Genomic DNA, 25,699 nt, shown 5'->3' with positions numbered 1-25,699 from the left:
AATGCTAAAGTCTGTTCGGATTCTTCTAGCAATTGTCGCATATTATGACTATGAGATATGGCAAATGGATGTCAAAACCGCTTTCCTTAATGGACATCTAAGTGAGGATGTGTATATGACACAGCCTGAAGGTTTTGTCGGTCCTAAAAATGCTGGGAAAATATGTAAGCTTCAGAGGTCCATCTATGGATTGAAGCAAGCATCTCGGAGTTGGAATATTTGTTTTGATGAAGTAGTCAAAGGGTTTGGCTTCATCAAGAATGAAGATGAGCCTTGTGTTTACAAAAATGCTAGTGGGAGCGCACTTGTCTTTCTGGTCCTATATGTGGATGACATATTACTGATCGGAAATGATATTCCAATGCTTGAAGCCGTTAAAACCTCATTGAAAAAGAGTTTTTCGATGAAGGATTTAGAAGAGGCGGCTTACATTCTGGGTATTAGGATCTATAGAGATAGATCAAAAAGGCTAATTGGATTAAGCCAAGACACGTACATTGACAAGATATTGAATCGGTTCAATATGCAAGATTCCAAGAAAGGTTTCTTGCCAATGTCACATGGCATTACTCTAAGCAAGAGTCAGTGTGCTACGACACCTGATGAGCAAAAGAGGATGAGTACGATTCCTTATGCTTCAGCCATAGGGTCGATCATGTATGCTATGCTTTGCACGCGCCCAGATGTTTCCTTTGCTCTAAGTGTTACGAGCAGGTATCAGTCAGATTTTGGTGAAGCTCACTGGACAATTGTAAAGAGTATCCTTAAGTACTTTAGAAGAACTAAGGATATGTTCCTAATATTTGGAGGCGAAGATGAGCTCCTTGTAAAGGGTTACACTGATGCTAGTTTTCAAACAGACAAAGATGACTCCAAATCGCAATCCGGTTTTGTTTTCTGCCTCAATGGTGGGGCAGGGAGCTGGAAGAGTTCCAAGCAAGATACGGTGGCTGATTCGACGACAGAGGCCAAGTATATTGCAGCTTCCGAAGCTGCAAAAGAAGCTGTTTGGATCAGAAAGTTTGTTTCTGACTTGGGTGTTGTTCCTAGTGCGTCCAGTCCAGTGGACCTCTATTGTGATAATAGTGGTGCCGTTGCACTAGCAAAGGAGCCTAGAACAACTAAGAAGTCTAGACATATATTGCGGAAGTATCACCTCATCTGTAACTTTGTTGAGAGAGGTGATGTGAAGGTTTGCAAGGTGCACACGGATTCAAACGTTGCTGATCCGTTGACGAAGCCTCTCCCCCAACCAAAGCATGAGGTGCACATGAGATCTATGGGTATTAGATACTTACATCAGTAATTCTAGTGTGCGTGGGAGATTTTTTGTGTCATGAGTATGTTTATGTAATGATGAATAATTGTTATTTGTTCCATAGATGATTATTTTACATTGATTATCAAGTATGTGACTTGTTCGTGAAACTCTTTGTTGACAATGATATGGTTCTAAATTGTCCCTAGTTTATGTCGTTATGTGGGACAACAACGACGTTGAGACTAGCACATGCATTAATTGATGATCATGTTTCACGGATCATGGATATGGAGATATCGGATTAATGATGTGGACACTTGTTGGTGAACATGGTGTTGGATTGACCCACTCCAAGACAATGTTGGGATTGTTATTCTGTATGTGCCATCAGTTGTTCTTGAGTGTTATACCTACTGGATCCTTAGACCTGAGATCGCCATTGTTTCTCACTGTGTGTAGTGGTGCATCTTGGGGCTGCTAAACGCTACTCCGTGACTGGGTAGTTACAAAAGTAGCTTATAGGTGTGTCATGAAACATGGAATGGGATGTGAGCGGATCAAAATGGAATTTGCCCCTCCTAGATAACGGGAGAGATATCTCTGGGCCCCTCGAGATAGTTGGATTTGAAAGTGCATGGCCATGCCAAAGTGATTAAAGAGTTAATCATTATGACTAAAGGTTAGTTATTAATAGAATCCACTATTAGATCGAGAGAATGGTCGAGCTATCACAAAGGTGGCACGCATCTCGCCTTGAGCTTGACTGGTATCGTGTGGCAAATGGATCGGTGTATGAGTATATCTAAGGTTCGGCCGATATGATCTTTATGTGTATTTTTGAGTCACTGTGCCCTGCTAGGTGCTGCTATTGATTTGTGATTCGGAAATGATTTCCGATCACGACCACCTACACATGAACCTAACGGGTCACACACTTAAGGGGTTTGGAATGTTGGAAATCTTGCCTGTATGATTGTCTCTAGTGCAAGTGGGAGATTGTTGGTGATATGCCCAAGAGCCCATCATCACAATACGGTTTAAAGGCCCAAGAGGATATTGATCCAAGAGGGATTAGGGTTACTAATGGGACTATGAGATAGAAGTCCATTAGTACGCCCTATATATATGAGGGAGGGGCTAGGGGGCGACACAACCCTGTGAGCCGCACCACCTCCCTAGCCGCCGCCCCCTTCTCTCGGCCGCCGCCCTTGCCGTGTGTGCGGTACTAGCACACCGACGCCCGGCGTTTTATCCCCGTACGTGTGGACTCCGTGGAGGCGCTGCTGCGACAGCTGCGCTGATCGGCTGCTGGGATCAAGGACGAGGAGCTTGGTTCGTGGGACGTGATCGACTACTTCCTCTACATCGACGCGCGACTTCTTCCGCTGCACTGCGCGTCTAGTGGTAACGATCTATGATCTTCTACTCGCAAGCATCTTGGGTATATGCGGTAGTGATGCTAGCGTAGCCTACCCGTTTCCCTACAAAAGGCACCTCAAAGAGGAGCCAATTACATACCCGGTCAAATGGACAGACACACATAAACATGTCAACACATCACAGAAGCGCAAACCTGGATGAATCCACATATAAGCTGCAAAACACTATCATCACTACCGTGAAGCTCGCCTTGAAGGCTACCAGAGGAACCGACATCCAAAGGGGCTCATAATGATGCTTGGGCCAATGTCGTGAAGCTTGTCAGGAGGCTTGAATGTCGTGAAGCTTGCCAGGAGGCATGAAGAGGAAGAAGATCCCATTGACAAAGACCAACACCTCCGACCCAAGGATGCAGATGAAAACGGCGCCAGCGAGAAGAAAAGCAGAGTCCTTAAATCTAGAGGAAGGCTTCCAACACAACAAACGGTTGAGACCCATGAGAACCTTGAGAGAAAAAGGCTCAAAGCTGCTTCAATAAAAAAAATTGCAGGGGAAGAGGTGATGCAAACCGGAATCACAACAAAAATTAGCAAGCAAAGACTGTATAAATTCATTCCCGCGAAGAACATAAGCAAATCCGCAACACGAGCAAGCAGATGTATGGCGACGACTAACCAAAATAAAAACTAAAACAAGCATATTCAAGTAGAAACCTGGAAGCAAGAGAAAGGAGAGAGAAGAGGAAGGAGGAGGAACTGGCGGAGCAGAACCATGAGGGACTGAGAAAACAGAGAACGGTGAAGAGATGCGGCCGGGCGAAGCAAAAGGAAGAAGAAGAAGAAGGAGGGAAGGAACTTTTATTTGGTTTCATCTTGCAGCCACCATAATGGAGAAGACGATGAGGACACCATTGGCACCAGAAATGGCCACACCTGTAGGGGAGCGGTGGCGCATGGCAACAGAGCGCATGTTCGAATACAACAGATCATAGACACTAGGAGAAAGGAACCGGCCCACCTCCCTATTTTCTATCGGCGAGATGTCGGAAGAGAAGAGGAAGGGGCCTGAAGCGATGGGATCTTGGTGAACTATAGTAGAAAGGGTAGGAAGAGAATATGGATGGGAGAAGCTTTGCACACGAGGGTTGCGAGTCTGTATTATGCTATTTAGATATGCATTGCGTAAGACTTTACATTAAATGAATGATGGTTTAGTAATGAGAAAAATTAGAATCCTAATATATTCTTTTTTGAAAATGCTTATAAATACTTCGATCTATGTGAACTAATCAATTGATCTATGGAAAAATATTTAGGTTGATTAGGTCTTGAAATTAGAAAGACTATAAATAGTTGATAAAAATAGACGTGCCGATGAGAACTTCGTTGAGTACAACAAATAAATACAAATAAATTTTAAATAATAAGAGAATTTAGAGAAATTATCACTTTATTTGAAAAAAAGGAATAAATATCACTAAAATTTATGATGATTTAATGACCTTGATTATCCTATGAGCTTACCCTAGCCTTGATTTACCTTGATATAATTTCGATGGTCTAAAAATGTACTTGGTCTCGAAACAACAAAACAAAATTTATTTTTTCCACTTTAAAAAATACCAAAGGTTAGTAGAAAAGCTAGACACTCGCGCTATTTGCGCGGGCCACCTTGCTAGTTGCTTGGCATTCCCTGACAGTGGAAACGGCAGAATTGTTTCGTATACGGGCTATTGAAACCATGAGAGAAAAAGGAGAGGGCGATACTCTGTTCGGCTGGCTGTGGCTAGTGGCTGGTGCTGATTTTCTATAAGAGAAAAGTATTGCTGGCTGGCTGGTGACTAGTGCTAATTTGGTGTGAGAGAAGCACTGTTGCTGGTTGCTAGCATAATAGAGGGGCACCTTGCAACATGTGGATAGTGATAGAAGGGGTGTTGACGCAATCCTCCTCCCCAAGTTCAAATTCAAATGTTTAGTGCTATACATATTATATGGATTTTTAAATTACACTGGATCAGATTCAAATGTTTAGTGTTGTGTTATATGAGCAGATTCAGCGATCGATTAACTGAATATAGCAAGATCTGTGCAGCACCGAGCTGAATCTGTCATGGCAAGGAAATTTTGCTTTTTTGATGACTCAAATATAATCTTAACAGTACTGAACTATTAAACAAGAGTTCCATATGGAAAAACAGACGAGAATCACTTCTGAATTCAGACTAAGATGATCATAGCAGAGATGACAATAATCATGTTTCCGGAGATGATCTTATGAAGCTACAACTCATGCCTGCTAATACGGACGATCTCGTATGCTTCTGCGAGAGATTGAGGACAGAACTGTCATGTGGTGATAGCTGTTTGCAGAGATTTTGTTAAATCTCGTGCGTTGGCAATCTCTCGTTGGCCGAGCAGCGATCTTGATGCCTCTCATCCTCATACATGTGGTTAAACTTGGAGCGGGGTGTGGTGCGTGTACAGAGTCTCTACCACATGAAAACCATCAGGATCGAAGAGGGAAAATATGTGGAAGGGGCATTAGTATTTCTTCTCTACTTTCCTGGATTTTGTGCCCTCGAAGCTTTATACGGAACTGATGATAGTGCACTCTACTAGTCTAGGCAGTACAGTGCACGAGCGCTCTGCCACATCACAGTGTGCACGTGCGGCGGCTAACGATGCTCACTTGATGGCGCGTCCACTATACCTACCGAGCAACTGCCCGTTCATTGTGAAGTGACCGTGTTATTACTTCCTACTAGTTACACCGAGGTAAATTATTTTTGGGGGGGGGGGGGGGGCAAATAGTGTATTTTCAGTTCTTTCAGCAACCGAATTATGCTAGGACAAACGATAAGTTCAGAGCTCGTTGATATATTATAGCCCAATGAGAGATCACAAAGTTCAGAACTTTTAGTCGGGCACATGCTGGGATAAGGATCAATTCCAAGTTCCAACCCATGCATTTCACAAAAGTTTCAGGCTGAACCCTTTAGCACCTAAACTTTACAACTAAGTTATCTCCAGCATTCACTACTATACTTTAAAATCACCAAAAAGTAAAGTTGTAGGTTTTGAAGTTCCCTACAACTTTTGTTTCGGCCATACATTCAGATTATGCCTCCAACCTGATCAGAAACTTTGCAACTAAGTTATCTCCAACATTCACTACTATACTTTAAAATCTCCAAAAAGCAAAGTTGTAGGTTTTGAAGTTCCCTACAACTTTTGTTTCAGCCATACATTCAGATTCCGCCTCCAATCTAATCAGAACTCGCTTTGAATTGGGTGTAGGCTGTTTTCCAGTGTTTGAGAATTTTGATTCAAACTATCTGTCTTTGGAATTGATTCTAGCTTGCAGCTGTTTGGAGAGAAATATTTAGACTATTGAAAATATTGAACAATTTGGCAAGGAGGGGCCCTCTATTTATAGTCCAAGAGGACCATGATATTAAGACAAGTATCTCCTTTCTAATGAATTCCTAAATATTCTAACATTTTTCTTTTTTTATTTATTTCTAATTTTAGAGTGATCGATGAGAATATCTTCTTATATGGTGGAGAATATTCTATATGATCTTCAAAAGTTGAGAACTGTAAGTCAAATGCTGGGATAAGGATGAATTCCAAGTTCCAACTCATGAATTTCACAATCTTAATTATGTACAATACGCGGGTACTAGCAATCATTACAGGCAGGTAACATATATCTGTATAAATTTGTACACTTCTAGCAGGCATGCAGGTGCTTCTTAGTAATTGGGTGTGTCTGATCTTCAGAGGACGGGGCAGCCGTCCACCTGCACGCCCCTGGCCGTGGGGCAGGTGGCGAGGTCGCAGTGCTCGCCCCTGGACCCCCACCAGTTGAGCGGGTGCCCCGAGAGCGCGAAGTAGATGACCACCCCCATGATGGCCACGCCGGCGTCCATGGCCGCCGACAGCACGTAGTTGTAGCGCTTCCACCAGCCCTTGCGGTACCGGAACACGAAGAAGTTGAAGACGGCGCCGACGAAGCACCACGCCGTGTAGTTGAGCGGCGACGCCGGCGGCATGTTGGCCGTGGCGCCCAGGACGACAGGCAGGTTGACGAGGCTGATCCACCAGGCGTGCCCAGGCAGCGCCCTGGCCAGGAGCCACACCAGCGCCGGGGAGACCAGGCCGCCGAGGAAGCACCAGTTGAGCGCGTTGTAGTAGCCCAGCGGGCCGAAGATGCGGTGCGGGCCGACCAGGCCCCAGATCACCGACGCGTCGAAGAAGACGTGGTCGCCGGGGCACGTCCACGGGCTGCCCTCCGGGAGGAGGGCCTTCTCGCAGATGTGCGGCACCGTCGTCAGCAGCCACCACGCCACCATCGTGTTCACCGTCCCCGCCACCACTGTCCCGATCAACTGAAGAATATGGATTGATTCATTTTTTTTTCAGACACCAATAACATGTTACTTTGGTCAGACACCAATCAAAAGAGATGTGAAGATGCCTGCTGGTACCTGAACTAGGAACATGGATCTCGGCGGGACCTTCATGTAGTGGCCAAGCTTGAAGTCGTTGAGGAAGGAGACGGACTGGTTCATGCTCATGTAGCCGTAGACCTTGAAGCACACGTTGGCTATCGGCCTCCCCGGCATGATCAGGCCCATGCAGTACTCCGTGATGATGTTCAGCCCCGGCGTCTGCAAACACGCACCGCAGCAGTCAACAACTTGGCACCATACAAATACATGCCGATTGGATTTGATCGATTTGAGCTAGTAGTCATCACCAATTGCAAGGCAATTAAGTAGTACTCCGTACCGTGTTCGTGGTGGCGGTGATGACGCTGATGGGGAGCGTGAAGATGAAGGCGATGGCGCAGGCGAAGAGGAGCCCCCACCATGGCAGCTGCACCTCTTCCTTGAACACGGTGCAGAGCACCAGGGCCACCGCCATGGTCACCGCCAGCAGCTGGTAGAACCACCAGTTGGGAATGTCGTCGTACCTCCTCATCATCCTCGTGTGCACGTCCGGCTTGCCGTTGTACGACTCCCGGAACCTCTGGTATATCTCCCTGCACAAGCACAACAAACAGAACAGTCAGATCCATCCATGTCGAGCAGGGACAGACCGATCGATCGACCAATCGAGGAGATGCGCAGTGCAGCACGTACTTGCCGTAGAAGAGGGCGACGTGCGAGAGCGTGGCGGCGATGGCGGCGAAGCCGAGGCCGTAGGAGATGGCGAAGAACAAGCTGAGGTGGATCTTCCCCTGCTGCGCGTAGGCGCCCATGTCGATCTCGAACCTGTCGTTGACGATGGCGGTGATGTTGTAGAGCTGGCCGGCGCCGGTGAAGAGGTCGGTGGAGTAGATGGGGAAGGTGCCGGCGTCGTAGAGGTCCAGGCCCCAGTAGCAGGCGGGCACGATGATGTAGACGAGGAGGACGAAGCCGACCAAGACGTTGACGATGGCGAAGAAGGGCGACACGAGCGGGCTCCCGAGGAAGGCGGCGACGACGGACCAGTCGAGGGTGAAGGCGCCCGACCTGGTGCATGGTCACCGACCTGGGGAACGCCCAGCACACCCACGACACGGCCGTGATGGTCGGGAAGATGTACCCCGGGACCGTGTACCACGCCAGGCTGCAGATGAGCGCGATCAGGAAGAACTTGCCGCGCGTCATCCCGCGGCCCTGCTCCTTCTCGTGCAACGCCCTGATGAACATAGTGTCAGTGAGTAGCTAGAATGCATCGAAAATTTAATTTGGCCGATTCGATGCATGTCAGGTGACGATCTCGTCAGTGAGCGCTCACCTGAGGAGGGACACCTGCACGAGACTCGACGGCCACCACATCTGCGCCGGCTCGATCACGTACTTCCTCATCAGCCCTGCCCATCCGTACCCGAGCACCTGGGTGGTGATGATGAGGAGCAGGCCGGTGAAGAAGGAGATGTTCCTCCGGTAGAAGGCCTTGATGATGTTGACGATGCCGACGGCGTAGGCGCCGCCGTTGCCGAACGCGGCGCCGGCGTTGGCGAAGACGCAGATCAGCACGTGCTCCTTGATGTTGAAGGGCCCCGGGTTCATCGACCACTCCCTGCCGAACGCCGAGAACTTCCGTTCGGGCAGCACGCGCGCCATGAAGTGCCCCACCGGCAGCGCCGCCACCTGCACACGCCAAATGCTCAGACGAAGGGAGATGAGACGAGACGGACCTTGACGATCCATCGGCGGGGAACAGACGAGGAGACCTGGACGGTGATCTGGCTGATGATGATGGGCTCGCTGCGGTAGGCGAAGAACTGGTTGAAGAAGGAGAGGAGCGCGCAGGAGACGACGCCGATGGTCCACATGCGGAACGTCCACACGGGCAGCGTCGTGTCGTCCGTCGTCGGCACCGTCAGCCGGACCTGCTCCACCAGTGTCGCGTCGTCGTCCTCGTCGCCGACGGCCGCCACGCGGCCGCCGGGATGGTGGTGCTCGATCTCCATCGCCGCCGGCGGGCCAGCACACCTTGTTCAGTTCAGATCTGCGCTGAGGTTTAGAGAGAATGCGGGGGAGCTAGCGCCGAGCGGCGCGGTATAAATACCCCCGGCCGGCCGGGGGCGCCGGAGATCCGCTTCGGGTAGTTTGTTCGGTGGTTGCGGACGAGAGAATCTTGGGTCAAAGGAGTATCTTGGCCAATCGCCGGGCCGCGCGACAGATCGATTCCACCTCCACGCGCCTGAACGTTCACGGCTCGCAACTGAATCCCCAACCGAATCTTCTGGTTCCAAACAGCCACGCCCACGCGTATTTCCATCGAGTGAAAGCTCATGAGATCAGCTGTCCTACGGTCAGCGATTGGCTGTCACGGCCATGAACGGACGGCTGGATGCATGGGTTGATCCGGCCGGCGGCCGGGAAGTTCTTGTTCGACGCAGCAGTGTGGTGCTAACTTTCTTCTGTTTGTGATTTATAAATACGTTCTTCCTACGGCCAGGAATCAGGATGATGTATCGGGACGTGATGGCGCGCAGGACCATCGTTCTCGTTCGCCTAGCGCCACCAGACGGCAGTAAATACATCACAATGCACCATGCATCCGCTGGCGTCTGGTGACCAATTGACCATGGGGCAACGCAAACAGCCAGCAGTCAATGGCCTACGCCATTTTTAGCAGCTGACTGCTCCGTGCTGGAGCTGGTGCGGAGAGGTTGTGTCCAGGCTGGAGAGACAATGCACGTGGACGGTTCCGGGCCGCTCCGGACGCGCCATCTCAGCTGCCTCTGCCTTGCTATTTCAGTATTCTGCTAACCGAAGACGCGTACACGGTTTTACTTTACACGTGATGCGAACCGGCCCGTTTCAGATTTGGGAAAGCCGTCCTTGGTTTTGTGGTGGCCTAGGAAACCTCTTTACGATTTTTTATTTGGGAAAGCCGTCCAGGAAACCTCTTTACGATTTTATTTGGGAAACTGGGCCGCCTTGGTTTTGTGGTGGCCTAGGCAAAGTGCATGTGGGCTGTCTGTGTAGTAAGCGATCGTGGGCTTATCCGAAAACTATTTGGGCTAAGCCATATGAGCGGCCTAGGAGACCTCTTTATGGTTTTATTTGGCCAATCTGGAAGGGGAAAGATTCAGAAAATAGGCCGCTTCAGATTCCGTGAGAAGCGACGAGCTGACAAGTGGATACTCGCCGTCCATTCGTGGCATGCAGTTTCGAGTGAGAAGCAATGCCAGGAGGGTGACCACCAATCCACCATCCTCCTGCAGGAAGACGAAGCGACTTGCATGCAGTTGCAGTGTGATGTGAATCAATCGTTTCTTTAAGTTTTTATTTATTGGCCACTCCTAGAGATGCGAAGCGTCGAGCGCCCTTTGAGATCAGGCGTTCAGACCTGCGAACGCCGAACTTGGGTATTTAAAGGATTGCGTAGGCACTTGCTCCCTGCTTGCCGGAAGCAGTAGAGCACATCCACACGCAAACACCATGTCGAGCAATGCAGAAACAGTTGCTGTGAAGCTGTTCATCGACAAGGAGAAGCAGAGGGTGCTGTTCGCAGAATCAGACAAGGAGTTCGTGGACGTGCTCTTCAGCTTCCTCACGCTGCCTCTTGGCACGATCGTGCGCCTGCTCGGCAAGCAATCTGGAGTAGGTTGCTTAGATGAGGTGTACAAGAGCGTGGAGAGTCTCAGCATAGATCACTTCCAGACCAAGGCCTGCAAGGCCATGCTTCTTAGGCCCCTCAATGCTGCTGCAAGTCAGTGTGGTCAGCTCAAAATGAGGCTTGATGACACCAACCCTAGAGAAATCGGCATTTGCTTAAATCCGAATTGCTATATGTCCTCGTATAGCTCAGTCCCTGATGCGGTTTGCAAGTTATCTGGCTGTGGTCGGGCGCTAACTTTTGCGGAACATCCACAGATCGTCCATGCTTCTTTTGGGTACGATGGCGATGGTGGTTTTGTCAAAAGTGGTCCGAAGTTCATCATCACTGACGATCTCTACAAGTGTCGTGTTTTCCCTGCTGGACAAGTTTGGGCTACATGACGAATCCAATATTGAGGAGAAGATCCTTGAGCTTAATTCCAACAAGGTCAGACCCTCCACTTTGATTATACAGAATGCACTTCATCAGGTTTGGTTTAATTTTGTTGAAGAAGCTGTTTACTTCCACTACCACCATGTTTTTTCCCCCTATTTTCAGATAACTAGTTTGCTTAAGAGAGCATTGGTATCTCAGCAAGCTTTAAGCGGACTAATTTTCGATGTTGCAATTACACCGGATGCTCTAAATCTAGATCAGCTCCCTGAGAACAACCTTAAGCAACCGAAACAAGCTGAACACAGGTTCAACGCCATCAAGATTAAACTCATCTATCTATTGTATTAATAAGAGAAGGTTAAAAGAAGTCGAAAGAAGCCACCACGTTTGCCGAGAGAGTCTAGAAATTCCCACGTTAAATTAAAAAAGAGAAGATTTGCACCGTTGAATTTTATGAAGATCTAACGGTCTAGATTAACTCAAGAGTCCATATCAAATATAATTAGAAAATAGCTATTTTTGGATTTAAAAAAATTAGGACATGACCAAAGAGTTCATGCCGAATACGATAACATGGACATGGATTCTATGTTTCCCTTCCCTAATCACACACGTACAGCACCCCATGCATCCTGTCCTCTACGTCGCTCACATTATTAAATAGATGCGAGCTCAATTTTAGATAATGAGACACCCGGTCTAGATAGATGCAAGCTAATAAATCCAAGAATTAGCAACATAATTATTGATGAAAAGAAGTTCAATCCAATAAAGAACAAGATCTCGATAGGGTTGGACGGTTGGCTAGGCCGCAATCCACAGATGAGAAAAATCAATTTGGACAAGAAGTAATTAAATTGAGTCATGAGAACTTCATTTAGGCAGGAAACAACTCGATCCCGCGGATGAGGAGCTCGATTTGAGTGCTGCAGCTTCCATCCTAAGGCTATGTTTAGATTCCAAAAAAATTAGGACCTGCAGTAATTTTGAATGTTTGACCACTAATTAGAAGTATTAATTGTGGATAACTAATAAAATTCATTTCATAACCCTGAGTGTAATTGTGAGATGAATCTTTTAAGTCTAATTAGATTATGATTAGATAATATTATGCTACAGTAAACAACCTCTAATGACAGATTAATTAGGCTTAATAGATTTGTCTCGCGATTTCCGTCCATCTGTGTAATTAATTTTATAATTAAATCATGTTTAGTCCTTCTACTTTCGGTTGAAAATTGCTACAGTGAATTTTGTCTAATTTTTTTCAGCATCTAAACACAACCTAATTTGTTTTATTTGCTATGCGTACAGAAACTGATCAGTCTGACTAGCAATTTGACAAAAATAGGAGGCAGGACTTGCATATGCCAGTACTTGGGGCTATGGAATTGTGGTTCAAATATTCGCCCTACATATATCGATCTGCACCATATTAAATTGTTTCAACTTAGGCATTCAGCGGGTTTGTCCTCTGATGCTGTGGAGTGCGCAAAACTATATGTTGAGCTATTCAAATAGCAAAAAACTAGCAGCGCGCATTACGAATAGCAAGGCACCAATGTGGTTGAGCCGTATCCATAATAAGACAAAAGCACGATACCCTCCATGCGCCACGCTGAACCATACACACGTGCGATATTCTTGATGCGTAGGCAAAGCGTTAATTTTCATTAACATGAAGAAAAAATTAATCTTTCTAAGTATAATAATTAATTATTTATCTATTATCAAATGTAATAGTGTTAAAGGAGACACAATGTGGTCTAAACTAACTAGAAGAGTTCATGTTGAATTCAATGAAGATGCAATATTCTAAATTACCCAAAGTCCGTATTATCAAAACAGAGCCCGAAGCAAATACAAAGTTCGCATAAGAATCCATATTTCCATTAGTGTCTTGACTTATACCGTGTTTTAAAATATTACATATTCCATAATCTATACATAACTTGTGTGGGGGAAGGATAAAGAAGGAGCAAAGTAGATCGGATAAAAAACTAGAAAAAGAGAGAAGAGAAAAGAAAGGTAGGAAAAATGACAAAAGTGAGGGGGAAAAAGAAGAAAAGATAAATTTTTGGCTTATTCTATTATTATATTACTACTATGTTACTTCATATAAAATTATATTATTATAAAATTATATTATAAATTGTAGGAGAATAATAAAATTTATCTGTAAGGAATCATAAGCTAGGAGCACTTTGCATATTTAACATCTTCCATGTATTCATGAAATATAGAAGTAGTTTTACCAAATGTTTTCCAAGCACCATCTCCATTAGAGAAGTTGCTCCATCAACGGAGTTACAACCGGAGTCGTTTTAGCCATAGCCGAAGTACTGCCAAACTAGCCCTAAGTTGATAGCCTACAACAAAATAATTCAATCCAATTGGTGTTGTTTCTCCTCTTCGCTTAGGAAAAAACAGCAAGAGACACAATCTAAACTCAGCAAGTGAGTCGAACTAAACAGTGAACTTCTCCGTTAGGTGCATCGGACGTGAAATACACTAATTGATTTCAAATGTGTGGAGAAAAAAGTGGAAGATGGAGAAATCAATCGAAATAGCTCGAGGAAATGGAAGTCAAAAGAAAAGAGTTAGAAATAACAGCGAAGACATGTCTGGAACTATACATCGCCGAGATGGCAAAAGTATGAAGTTGACCAATTATGCAATCAGTCAGATGGGCTAAAAATAAATAAAAAAATCTACATAAATGGGGAAAATACCAATAGGTTTCATTGAATAAAAATTAATATATAGATATATAGTAATATAGCATGTATATAAGTTTTGTATGGACAAGTGAAAATAAATAAAAAATAATATGTTTTGACCGAAGCCAGCAAAGAGGCCCAACCTTTTTCTAAATATTTTATCCATAATTATTTTTAATTTGCTTCCACAATAAGCTAGACCTAAGTCTACTAGAAGCTACTTAGGTATTCTAACAACTAGGTTTGAGATCTTTTCGCTAAAGAATAATAAAAATATTGCAAGGTACAAATCGAGGTCAAACATCTATTCAACATGACCCAATATTAAATACGATTCTCAAATTGATATTTTGCATATTAAAGTATTAAAATATGCAAATGTGGTATAGAAATATATGATTGATATAAACTTCTATACATAGAAAGGTACATGTAATATTAAACGAGGGCGAAAGATAGGTAAATAAAATAGCAAATACATCTTTTCTATTAAGGTAAAAATACAAAAAATAATTCAATAAAAAACTAGTTACCCGTGGCTATAAATTCGGAATTAGAAGAATATAAGGAAATTAGGAATTAACCAAAGAATTCATGTTGGATACAATTATTAAATATATAAATTCATAATTATAAAAATAATACAATTAGAATTATTAGCATTAGCACTTGATATAAAAGAGTTACTATTAGCAAAATCGCTAAATTTAAAATTAAATATATAACAAAATTAGCAGTTCACCAAAGAGTCCTTATCGAATATAACTAATAAATATATAAGTGCAAGAATTAAAATATAGAAAACAATTAGTAGTTAGTTTGTATAATGATTAAGAATCACTAAATAAATAGTTTAGGTCAAATGCAAATAATAAATCCTAAATTTGAATTATAAACGGGACTACAAGTTCTCAAACATTTCATGTTCAATTAATTAATAAATAGCTAAATTTAGAATTTCAATTAATAAACTTAGTAGTTAATTTGTATATGAATTTTAAACAAAGTGTTAAAAGAAGCCATCACATTCGCCAAGACGATTTAAAAATTACCATATTAACTAAAAAAAGAAAAAAAATGATGAGTTAGCCACAAAGAACCTTAGCCGAATAGTAGCATATTCTACATAATTGGAAGATAGAAAAGTTGCTAATAAGAAGTGATTTTGATATGAAGAATGATGAGCGGATGCGAGTCTCTAAACATGAAAAACACATAGATAACTAGCCTAATAAAATTAGAAGCATAGCGATGACTGCATGGTGGTGCATCCATATCATAGCCACGACATAATATTAGCCCTATCACCAAGTTGATGATTGCTCTAACATGGATTGCATTGTCTCTATTACCAAAGCATGACGATCATCACTAGCGACACCAAGAAAAACTGAGATGGTGATGTTTTGCTACGTAATATTGTCATTTGATGATGACTGAGAGCTAAAAATATTTATAAGAGAAGAAGGCACGATAGATGATACAACCATTATGGAGCGATGATGCGAGATGTAGAATAAAGCAACTTGAAAATTGATGTTTGAGATGCACGCCCGTTGATAGCAAGCCAAATGTAGTGTTCAAAAGTAATAGCGTGCACCATCAGTGATGCATCTTCGGTTACCATAGTATAGCGGGCAAAGGTTCTTGGAATCATTATGGAGATAACTATACCTAAGATAATATGAGAGCATGCATTACGAAGCTATATCAACGGGTGATTGGAGGATAATGAAAAGAAAGTGTAATATACTTTTATTGGTATCTAGATTAAACCACTTACCTAAATCTTTTTCTACAAATTTTGGAGTAATTTATTTATCATGCACCATAACTAGAACATTCAAGAAAAATCGTACATCACAAGTATTTTTTAAAAGTAATATTGATGTCAAAATAAATATATAAATATTTAGTTACTTCAGTAAATAGCCAAAAGATGTATTTCTATATAAAGCATTCATTTTTTCTAAATTATAATCCAAAAACACACCACAAAATATAATAAAAAAATAAAGATGTACCTGTGTGTCTGGACCATGATCATTAGAACAAGACAATCACAAGGATACAACTAAATAAAACTATTTGCATTCAACTTTTCTAATGTAAGAAAATCTAAAAGTTTAGAGGAAAAACTAGATACCCGCGCAAATTGCGCGGGGCACCTTGCTAGTTCAGACAAAGGACAACGATTCATTGCTGTACGAGGAGGCTGGGGCAGATTTCATTGATCTTGTCTTTAGCCTCCTTTGCACTCCACTTGGATCCGTAATCAAGGCTTATGGTCAGTGGTCCCCAAATGGATGTATTGACAATCTTTACAGATGTATAGCGGGGAGAGGATACATAAAAGAAGAATGCCAGGACTTACTGTTGTCCCCAAAGTGGGCGCCCCACTTTGGTTGCAGCATCAATGTACTTCAAGTTAATGAATTAGATGCAAGAATGTTGCAGGTCAAGTGCTATACTTGCCTTCGAGCATTCAGACATACTTGTCACTGCAAGCTCCCTGGGCACAATATTATTCGTCTTAACGAGACGAACCCGAAGGCAAGTGGCTCATATATCAAGGGAGGGCCGAGAAACTTCATAGTAACCGACAGTCTACGCATTCTTCACTTCTCCTTGGCCAACACTCTCCAACTCCTGCGTGAAGCCAAGATTCCAAAGGAAAAGCTCGTGGAGAAAGAAATCAGTCTAGACGAAACCCAGGTACTAGCTGTCTAGAAAAGCATAGCGTTATATTCCGTCCAGGCATCTTTATCCGACGTTTCCGACAGCAAATTTGACTTTTTAAATTACTATATCTGAAACGTCATATAACATAGCAGCATAAATAGCAACCTGAATTCTCTCTTTCCGCTGTTATGTTGTCGCTGAGTGTTCTTTTTTTTTTTTTTTTTTGCTACTGCAGGTTCTGAAGCTACTGAGGGCTGCGATCCTTACTGGGGAGGCACTCAGCAGCACTCTCCTGCCTCATAAGAAGAAGCGGCATGCCAACCACTACTAGAGATTACGACCCAGTGGCGCCGTCGTCACTGCTCTGAAGTCGCGAGACCGGAAGTGCAGCGGCATTTCTACATCCATGTTTGCGTTGCGTATTCCTGCATCTCGTCTTGTAAATTTGCTTGTGTTAATTAACGTGTGGTCATGTCAGTCATGACAGAGGCACGTCTTCCAGTCAGAACCTTTACCCTATTCGGAATCAATGAAACTACTTTCGTTTTCAGGGCTTTGTTTCTACAGAAAGAATACAGCCGCCGGAACTTACCACTGATAACATGAAGTACCCCGTCTCTATTCATGTAGCTGAGCGTTCCGCGTTACTATACTCCTGAATGCAGCTCTACTGCCTACCGGAACCTACCACTGTTAAACCTTGAAGTACTGAACCATGTGTGACTGTCATTATCAGAATAACAGTAGTGAACGAAGTGAAGACCATGAGTAGCCTATCACTGGCACTGGCGTGTACGATATTTACTCTGAACCGAGAAAGTAAGCCTAACACTGAAGAACAATCTGAGCTTGCATTATCTGCTTATTATGGAAATTGCAGCAGCGGCCTGAACCTAATCAGAGCGAACGTTACCTACCTAGATGAATCTAGGACATGTTTGGCGGGAACGTAAGCAAGAATGGATGATTGTGTGAGTATTCACTCTGTTCGGCTGCAACCAGCAAATAATGCTTTTCTCTCACACCAAATCAGTACCAGCCACCAGCCACAGCCAGCCAATAGTATTTTTTTCACAACAAATTAGCACCAACCACCAACCACAGTCAGCCGAACAGAGTGATTGGCATGGTGAAGGCAGAGTGATTGGCATGGTGAAGGCGAGCGCCCAAAGCACACGAGTTGACACATTCGTACGGCATGCAGATGCAGCTCGTCGGAGTGTCAGACATTCAAGTATTCCCGACAGGTCATCCGGCGAATCGACGCGCAAATCCACCTGTATAGCTAGTTCCTAGGTTTAGGTTCTTATTTCCTGCTCCACGGCAGCTTCATGGCGTCGGGTGGATCTTTTGGCCCTCAGCTTCGTCTCCGGCGAGCTCGCCGTCGTTTGGCGCGTTGGACGGGGTTGCGAAGCTGAGGCGGTGTCAGGTTGTGCTTCCCCTCCTTTGTTCCGATGAAACTACTGTCTTCGTCGGCGATTGGTGGGTGAGCCCCTTTTCCGCCCAAATAAATTCCGGTGTATGTGTGTTCGTCGGAGTTGGTTCGGTGGGGTTTTCCTGCTTCGTCTCTACGAAGGGATGTGAGCTTCCACTTATTCCCCCTACTGGGAGGTGGATTCCGGCCGTCGAGGTTGTTCCCAGCGGCGGCGGATGGTCCCGGCGAGTTCTTGGCGAGGAAGATGCTGATGCTCTTTCAGTGTTATACATGCGGCTTGACGGTGGCTCTGGTCGTTGGCTTTTGCGGTTTTATATGTGATGGTCTTCTTCGTTGGCCTCGGCTGGGCCCGGCGGCGGGCGGCGAGCGGGAGCTGCGGCGCGTCGCGAGGATGGAAGATGAAGCTAGAAGAAGAGTTTTTTACAGACAAGTCCTTTTGGTATCTTGTTGTATTTTTTTTCTTCCCAGGGGTTGGATGTAATTCGGGGATGTAATTTCACACTTCAATGAATCCATATCCCTTGGAAAAAAAAGTATTCCGGACAGGTCATGAACGAGGCCGCGGTAGACAACGGGAGGCGTGATTGCAGGCGCCACGGGGAGTCGCCCCAGCGAGTTCGATCACCGTCAAATTTGGCCCCAGCGCTTCGGATTGGCGGCGGCTGCCGTTTTTTCTTTTTTCGATTGCGGCTGCCGACTTCTGGTCAAATCTGTTTTTTTTTTTTTTGAGAGAGGTCTGGTCAAATCTGCTGTGGACCGCCGACCAACCCATATCTATCCTATAAGGCCCGTTATGCTTGTGGGATATGAGTTGGGCTTTAGGTGGGCTTGCCCAACTTATGGGTCTAAAAGTGGATGAGCAACGGCCCATCACACAGCCGGTTAGGCTTCCACTTCTCGTAAACAATCCAAGAAATGCAGTTCAACAGAGTAGTAAACACGTGTAGTGTGGCAAAGAAAACACCCACACGAACCCTTGAATTCTTCGTGTGGAAACGAGAAGTTTCTGACATAATTAGGCCTTCAATGCCGGACTGATCAAATTCCTTGCCCACTCAACCCCGCGGCCTGCGTCACCACGTAGTATTCAAGAATCACAGGTTACAAGTAGCACAAGAAGAAATCATACCAGTTCATCAAGCCAAAACAACCCCCCCCCCCCCCCCCCCCCCCCCAATTACCAGTTACCACCAGCATTGCTGAGATCGAAGAGCCGACCGTCGACGTGAAGCTTTTTGTCGACAAGGACATGAAGAAGGTGCTGTTTGCTGAGTCCGACAAGGAGTTCGTCGACGTCCTCTTCAGCTTCCTCATCATGCCGCTCGGCACCATCGTTCGCGTTCTAGGCAAGCAGTCTCAGATGGGCTGCCTCGACGAGGTGTACAAGAGCGTGGAGGATCTCAGCGCGGACTTCTTCCAAACCAAGGCATGCAAGGCGATGCTTCTGAAACCGCTCAACGCTGCCTCCCGCCATTGTCGTCGACTCAAGATCAACGTCGATGACACCAAGCCGAGAGCTGTTTATGTCTGCAAAGACACGAGTTGTTGTGCTCACGGTGATGGCGCGTTTAGCTCGTTTCCTGACGCTGTCTGCAGGTGCGGCAAAGCCATGGAGTACGTTGGGGACGCGCTGGATGAAGGTGACCTCGCTCTCACTGGAGGGGCCCGTGAGGCAGGAGTTTTTGTCAAAGGCCTATTGAGGTTCATCATCACCGATGATCTCATAGTTGCCCCTGCTTCGACGTCTCTGATGCTCTCTCTTTTTGAAAAATTTGGAGTGCGTGATCCAGAAACTATCGAGGAGACGATTCTCCAGTTCAGTTCAGAAAAGGTTTGCTATTTTTCTACGTTCCACAACTTTGATTTTCCCTTTATGTTTGAGTAAAAGTAATGTGGAATTTGTATGCGTTATGCTAAATGCTAACCGTATTATTTACTTCCTACAGATAATAAGCTTGCTCAAGAGATCGCTGATGTCCAAGCAGCCATTAACTGGGCTCTATTTCGATTATACAATCACGAACGATGATGCAGACGTATATGTGCTTCCTGAAAAACAAAATGATGCCGATCAGAAGCTAAACATTGAGAAGATAAAGGTTCTTCAGACGAAAAACAACTCCCTTTTGTATGTTGAAGGCGACGCAGAATTCGTAGATCTTCTCTTTGGCTTACTAAGCATTCCACTAGGATCCATAATAAAGGCATTTGGTCAGTGGCCACCCAGTGGGTGCGTTGATAACCTTTGGAAGAGCATAGATCATGGAAGTGGCGAGGGAAGCGTGAGACCAGAATGCCAGAGCCTGCTGCTATCCCCAATGGCCGCACCCTTTGGTTCTGGCGCTGCTAAGGTGCTAGAAGTTGACGAATTGGCTCCAACTTTAGATGTCAACTGTTGCTTCAAGTGCTTTAAGACTTGCGGTTTTGCTGAAACTGGTCGATGTCGTCAGCAATACTATTGCGGGGAAATGGTAAAAACCACTAAGCTTTGTGAGTTGAATCCAAAAGCACCAAAAGGTGGAAACGGAAACGGCGAAACCTATGTGAAGGGGGGTCATATGAAATTCTTGGTGACCGATGACCTGCATGTCCTTCCACTCCTTATCAACCACTCTACAAGTTCTTTGCGATGCAAATGTTCAGACCGAGGAGCTTGAAGAGAGAGAAATCGTTCTGACGAAATTCCAGGTTTCTATATTTGAATCTGGCAATGTATATAGTGCTAGTATGATAAGACTTGCAATTACTACTTTACTTTTTTAATTAAAAATGAAACTAATACTGCCTGGTTACTATGGGTTGTCTGAAATATTTACAGGTTATGGAGATACAGAGAGCTGCCTTGATGGGTCGCACCTCTTTGAGCACTGTGCTTCTGCCTCCCAACAGACCCAAGAGGAAGATTAAGGCAGAAACCTGAATCACCTCATCTGTGGTGGTTCAGCCGTTCAGACGATAGTAGCAGTGTAGCACTCACTGCTTTGTTCCCATGTTTGACTGTTTTTTCTATCATTTTGTACTTGGAGAATAACCCGAGATATTGTGATAATATTATCTATAATCACCGTTTTGAATCTGGAGGCTGTCAGATTGGCAATTGATTTTTTCGCAAAATTCTGTTTTGGTAATTGATTGCCAAATTGTGTCTCTTTCCCTTTCTCCGTGCTGCGCTTGCGGCTTGCTGTTAACCTTACTATTTACAAACATACTACCTCTAGTACAGTAGTAGTCAAGAAAACCTCGGCGTTCAGACATGCAGCAGCACTAGAAAACAAACTGTTTTGCTAGTCTGACATGGCATATTTTAGTGACTGGAAGTAGTAATATTAATATGTATTATTGTTTTGCCAAACAAAATACTCGCTTCATTAGAAATTAATAGCGTATTTCATTCGTTATGACAAGCCTTTGACCAATAATTGTTAATATAATTCATTTTTAATACAAAATTAATGTTATTATATATTTAAAAAAAACACTTATATTTATCATTTTGTGTCACATAAAAAAGTAAAATCTTCTCAAATCACGGGGAGGAGGGCACAAGAAGTGAGCCCATCATCGCTGCATCTCAATTGGGCCGAGGCCGACGAGCTCTTTGTGGGCCTTTTAATGTGCTTGTTAAAGTTGCAGCCCATTGCGGATTGCGGCCATTAAGCTTGAAGTCCAATTCTTCCTCTCAAAAAAAAAAAACTTAAAGTCCAATCAGATCAATGGGGTTACGGAGTAACGTAGAACCTTAAATATGACGTAGAAAATGAAAAGTTTTTGACATAATTAGGCCTTAAATGCTAGGCTATTCGTGCTTCAAATTACACTATACCTGATCAAATTGGGTATCGCTAATTTATGGTCAACCGTACGGGAGGCTCCGTACGGGCGATTTTCCGACAGCAGTTTTTTTTCCGTTTTTAGAAAGTTTTTTTGTCGTTTTCCGATTTTAGAAATTTTTTCTAAGAGAAATTTTGGAGAGAGAAAAATTTTTGACGAGACAAAAAAGTTAGAATAAAAAATTTGAGAGACAAAAATTGAGAAATTTTGAATTTTTTTTGCATTCAGAATAGAAAAAAATTGGTAAAAAAATTTTGCATCCGAAAACAAAAAAATGCTTAGAATAAAAAAATTGCATCAAAATCAAAAAGAAAAAAAGATTGGGTAAAAATTTGTTATATCAAAAAACAAAAAAGGAGTCGGTAAAAAAATTGTTATATAAAAAAAAACCTACCTCCCTGCCGCGTCGCCGGCCCGCGGCACCGCCTCCCAGTCGGCGGCTCGCCGCACAACCTAGGGAGCCGGATCCGCCAGCGGGCGAGCGCGCAACGGCACAGGGAGGCGGGATCTAGTGGCGGCGGCGGCGGGTCCAGCGCGCGGCGGCCCAGGGTGGCGGGACCAGCGCGGCGGCGACGCGTGGCAGCTTCAGGGAGGAAAAAGGGGAGCCAGCGACGGGAGGGAAGGGAGCGCGCCCGCCGCACAACCTAGGGAGCCGGATCCGCCGCGCGGGCGAGCGCGCAGCGGCCCAGGGAGGCGGGATCTAGTGGCGGCGGCGGCGGGTCCAGCGCGCGGCGGCCCAGGGTGGCGGGACCAGCGCGGCGGCAACGCGCGGCAGCTTCAGGGAGGAAAAAGGGGAGCCGGCGACGGGAGGGAAGGGAGCGCGGCTTCAGGGGGGAGAGGGAGCGGCGGGGGGTGAGGTGCGCCGGTCCGGATCCCTGCGGCGAGAGGGAAGGGAAGCGCTGGTCCGGTCGGGATCTCGATGCGGGGGAAGGGGAAAAAAATAGAGTGGACATCGACCGTGAGTTGTGAAACTCACGGTCAACCGCATATTCAGCATCGCGGATCAAATTCCAGGACCATTCACTATTCAGCAAGGACAGCGTCACATAGTATTTAAGGACATCATTAGAGGAACCGTAGTTTATAGGGGGTACCAAAAGCAAAATTTCCTCAACCATGGCGAAGATCGAGGAACCAACAATCGACATCATGCTGTTTGTGGACAAGGAGAAGCGCAGGGTGCTGTTCGCAGAGGCCGACAAGGACTTTGTAGATGTCCTCTTCGGCTGGCTGACACTGCCTTTAGGCACCACTGTTCGCCTTCTCAACAAGCAATCTCCGATGGGATGCCTTGACCAGGTTTACAGCAGTGTTGAGGTTCTCAGCACCGACTACTTCCAAACCAAGGCCTGCAAGGGGATGCTTCTTGCACCACTCAACGCCGCTTCCGGCCACTGCTGTCAACTCAAGATCAACATCGATGACACCAAGAAAGGTGCAGTTTATATCTGCAGAGACACAAGCTGCAGCGCATCTGTTGGTGATTGCAGGTTTAGCTCGGCTCCTGGCGCAGTCTGCAAATGTGGCAAAGGCATGCAGTACGCTGGGGATAGGCCGGAGAACCATGGGAACCTTGCACCTGCTGGAGAAGACGCTGATTCTGGGGTTTTTGCGAACGGCTGTTTCAAGTTTATCATAACTGATGATCTCATAGTTGCGCCAGCTTCGACATCTCTCATGATGTCTCTCTTTCAAAGATTTGGCGTACGTGATCCAGCAACTCTAGAGAAAACGGTCATCCAACTCAATTCACAAAAGGTTTGTCTACTCATATTTGTTTTTCCCAGAGAGAATTGTTCTCAAATTCGAAATGCACTTAAAACCTTTTTTCTTATAAGAGACGATTCACTTCTTACAGATAACTATCCTGCTTGGGAGATCATTGACGTCCAAGCAATCTTTAACTGGGATTTATTTCGATTCTCCTATTGATTGTGATGCTGTAGACCTGTTTGTGCTCTCTGAGAAATTGTATCCTGACAAACAAAATGATGCCGATCAAAAGCTAAGCAATGTGAAGATAAGAGTTCTTCAGACAAGAAACAACTCGCTGCTGTATGCCGAAGTTTCAGACGATTTCGTCGATCTTCTGTTTGGCTCGTTAAGCATCCCGTTAGGATCTATGATCAAAACTTATTGTCATCGCCCACTAAAAGGATGCGTTGATAATCTCTACAAGAGCATATATGGAAGTGCTAAAGGATGTGTAAGACCAGAGTGTCAGAGCTTGTTACTAGACCCAAAAGCAGTGCCCTTTTCTGGTTGCCGAACCACCAAGATCCTACAAGTTGAAGAATTGGCTCCAAGTAAGCTACAAATCAAAGGCTGCATCAAGTGCTTCAAGACCGGTGGTTTTGCTGACCTTGGCCGATGTTTGAAGGAAACTCCTGTTTATAGTCGTAACTTTGGCAGGATCCGGTACTATGAGTATACCTATTGCAAGAACATTGTAAATCCACTAGCCTTCATGAGTCGAATCCAAAATTACCAAATGGAGGAAGCGAAAACGGCGAAGCATACATGAAGGAAGGATCTATTAAATTTATGGTGACTGATGGGCTGAATATCCTTCCTCTTTCCATGTCAAGCACTCTACAAGCAGTTCGTGCAGCGCAAATCCAGCCAGGAAATCTCCTGGAGAATGAAGTCACTCTCACAAACTTCCAGGTATTGTTCTTCCGAAACAAAAGTGTAGAGTGGAACTGGATCAACCGTGGTTTCCATTGATCACCGGCATAACCTATATATACATCCAACTCAATGAAGGGATCAAAACTACCCTAGATTACAGGATGCGCTGGCGTTCCAGGAAGAACGGAGCCGTGGGCGTGTGCGTCCGAGTCTTGGGTGATCCGCAGAGCGCGCCGAGGCGAGGACGTGGCAACCGCGTCGGGAACGTGATCCGCGGAGCGCGCCGTGGCGAGGACGTCGTGACCGCATCGGGAACGTGCGCCGAGTCCGCATGCGGCACGGGATAGTCGCGTAGACAGTTGGGCTTCAACACCCCCCTGCAGTCTCAGCTTGTCGATCCGACGCAGAGACTGGAACGGAAGTCCTCAAAGAGTGTCGTCGGCAGACCCTTTATAAAGATGTCCGCAAACTGTCTGGCGCTGGGAATCTGGAGAACGCGAAGCTCACCGATCGCCACCTTCTCCTGAACGAAGTGGATGTCGATTTCGATGTGTTTCGTGTGCCGGTGATGTACTGGATTGCGTGACATGTACACGCTGGAGACGTTGTCGCAGTAGGCTATGGTAACCTGTGTAGCGTTGCAGTAGAGCTCCCGTAGTAGTTGCCGAAGCCATGTGCACTCGGACACAGCGTTTGCCACCCCGCGATACTCTGCCTCCGCGCTCGAACGGGACACAGTCGTCTGGCGTTTTGAGGACCACGAGACCAACGAGTCGCCGAGGAAGACAGCGAAGCCTGACGTGGAACGTCGCGTGTCTGGGCAGCCGGCCCAGTCCGCGTCGGTGTATGCGGTGATTGTTGGCGAAGATGACGCCAGGAGCTGGAGGCCGAGCGACGAAGTCCCCTTGATGTAGCGGAGGATGCGCTTGAGAAGTGCGGAGTGCGCCACGGTGGGAGCATGCATATGCAAGCAAGCTTGATGCACAGCATATGCATTGTCCGGCCGCGTCAGAGTGAGGTACTGGAGTGCCCCTGCCATGCTGCGATACCAGGACGCGTCGGTCTTGCTTAGCGGCACACCATCAGAGCTTGAGGCCTTGGAGGAAGTCTCGACCGGCGTCGCGACAGGCTTGCAGTTGGACATCCCGGCCCGATCGAGGACGTCGAGGGCGTAGGAGGACTGAGAGAGCAAGAAGCCCTCGCGATTGCGCTAAACGTCGATGCCGAGGAAGTAGCTCACGGGCCCCATGTCCTTGAC

General features: G+C 45.7%; 3 pseudogenes; 2 read left to right on the top strand and 1 right to left on the bottom strand.

Moving 5' to 3' along the window:
- Window positions 1-6,353: 6,353 nt before the first annotated feature.
- On the bottom strand, window positions 6,354-9,106 carry LOC120643105 (annotated as a pseudogene).
- A 1,480-nt stretch (window positions 9,107-10,586) lies between these two features.
- LOC120640310 lies at window positions 10,587-16,875 on the top strand (annotated as a pseudogene).
- An 867-nt stretch (window positions 16,876-17,742) lies between these two features.
- On the top strand, window positions 17,743-24,537 carry LOC120640309 (annotated as a pseudogene).
- Window positions 24,538-25,699: the final 1,162 nt, after the last annotated feature.

This window comes from Panicum virgatum, chromosome 7K, assembly GCF_016808335.1.
Source record: "Panicum virgatum strain AP13 chromosome 7K, P.virgatum_v5, whole genome shotgun sequence".
Lineage (NCBI taxonomy): Eukaryota > Viridiplantae > Streptophyta > Magnoliopsida > Poales > Poaceae > Panicum > Panicum virgatum.
This window is presented reverse-complemented; position numbering and strand designations above follow the sequence as displayed.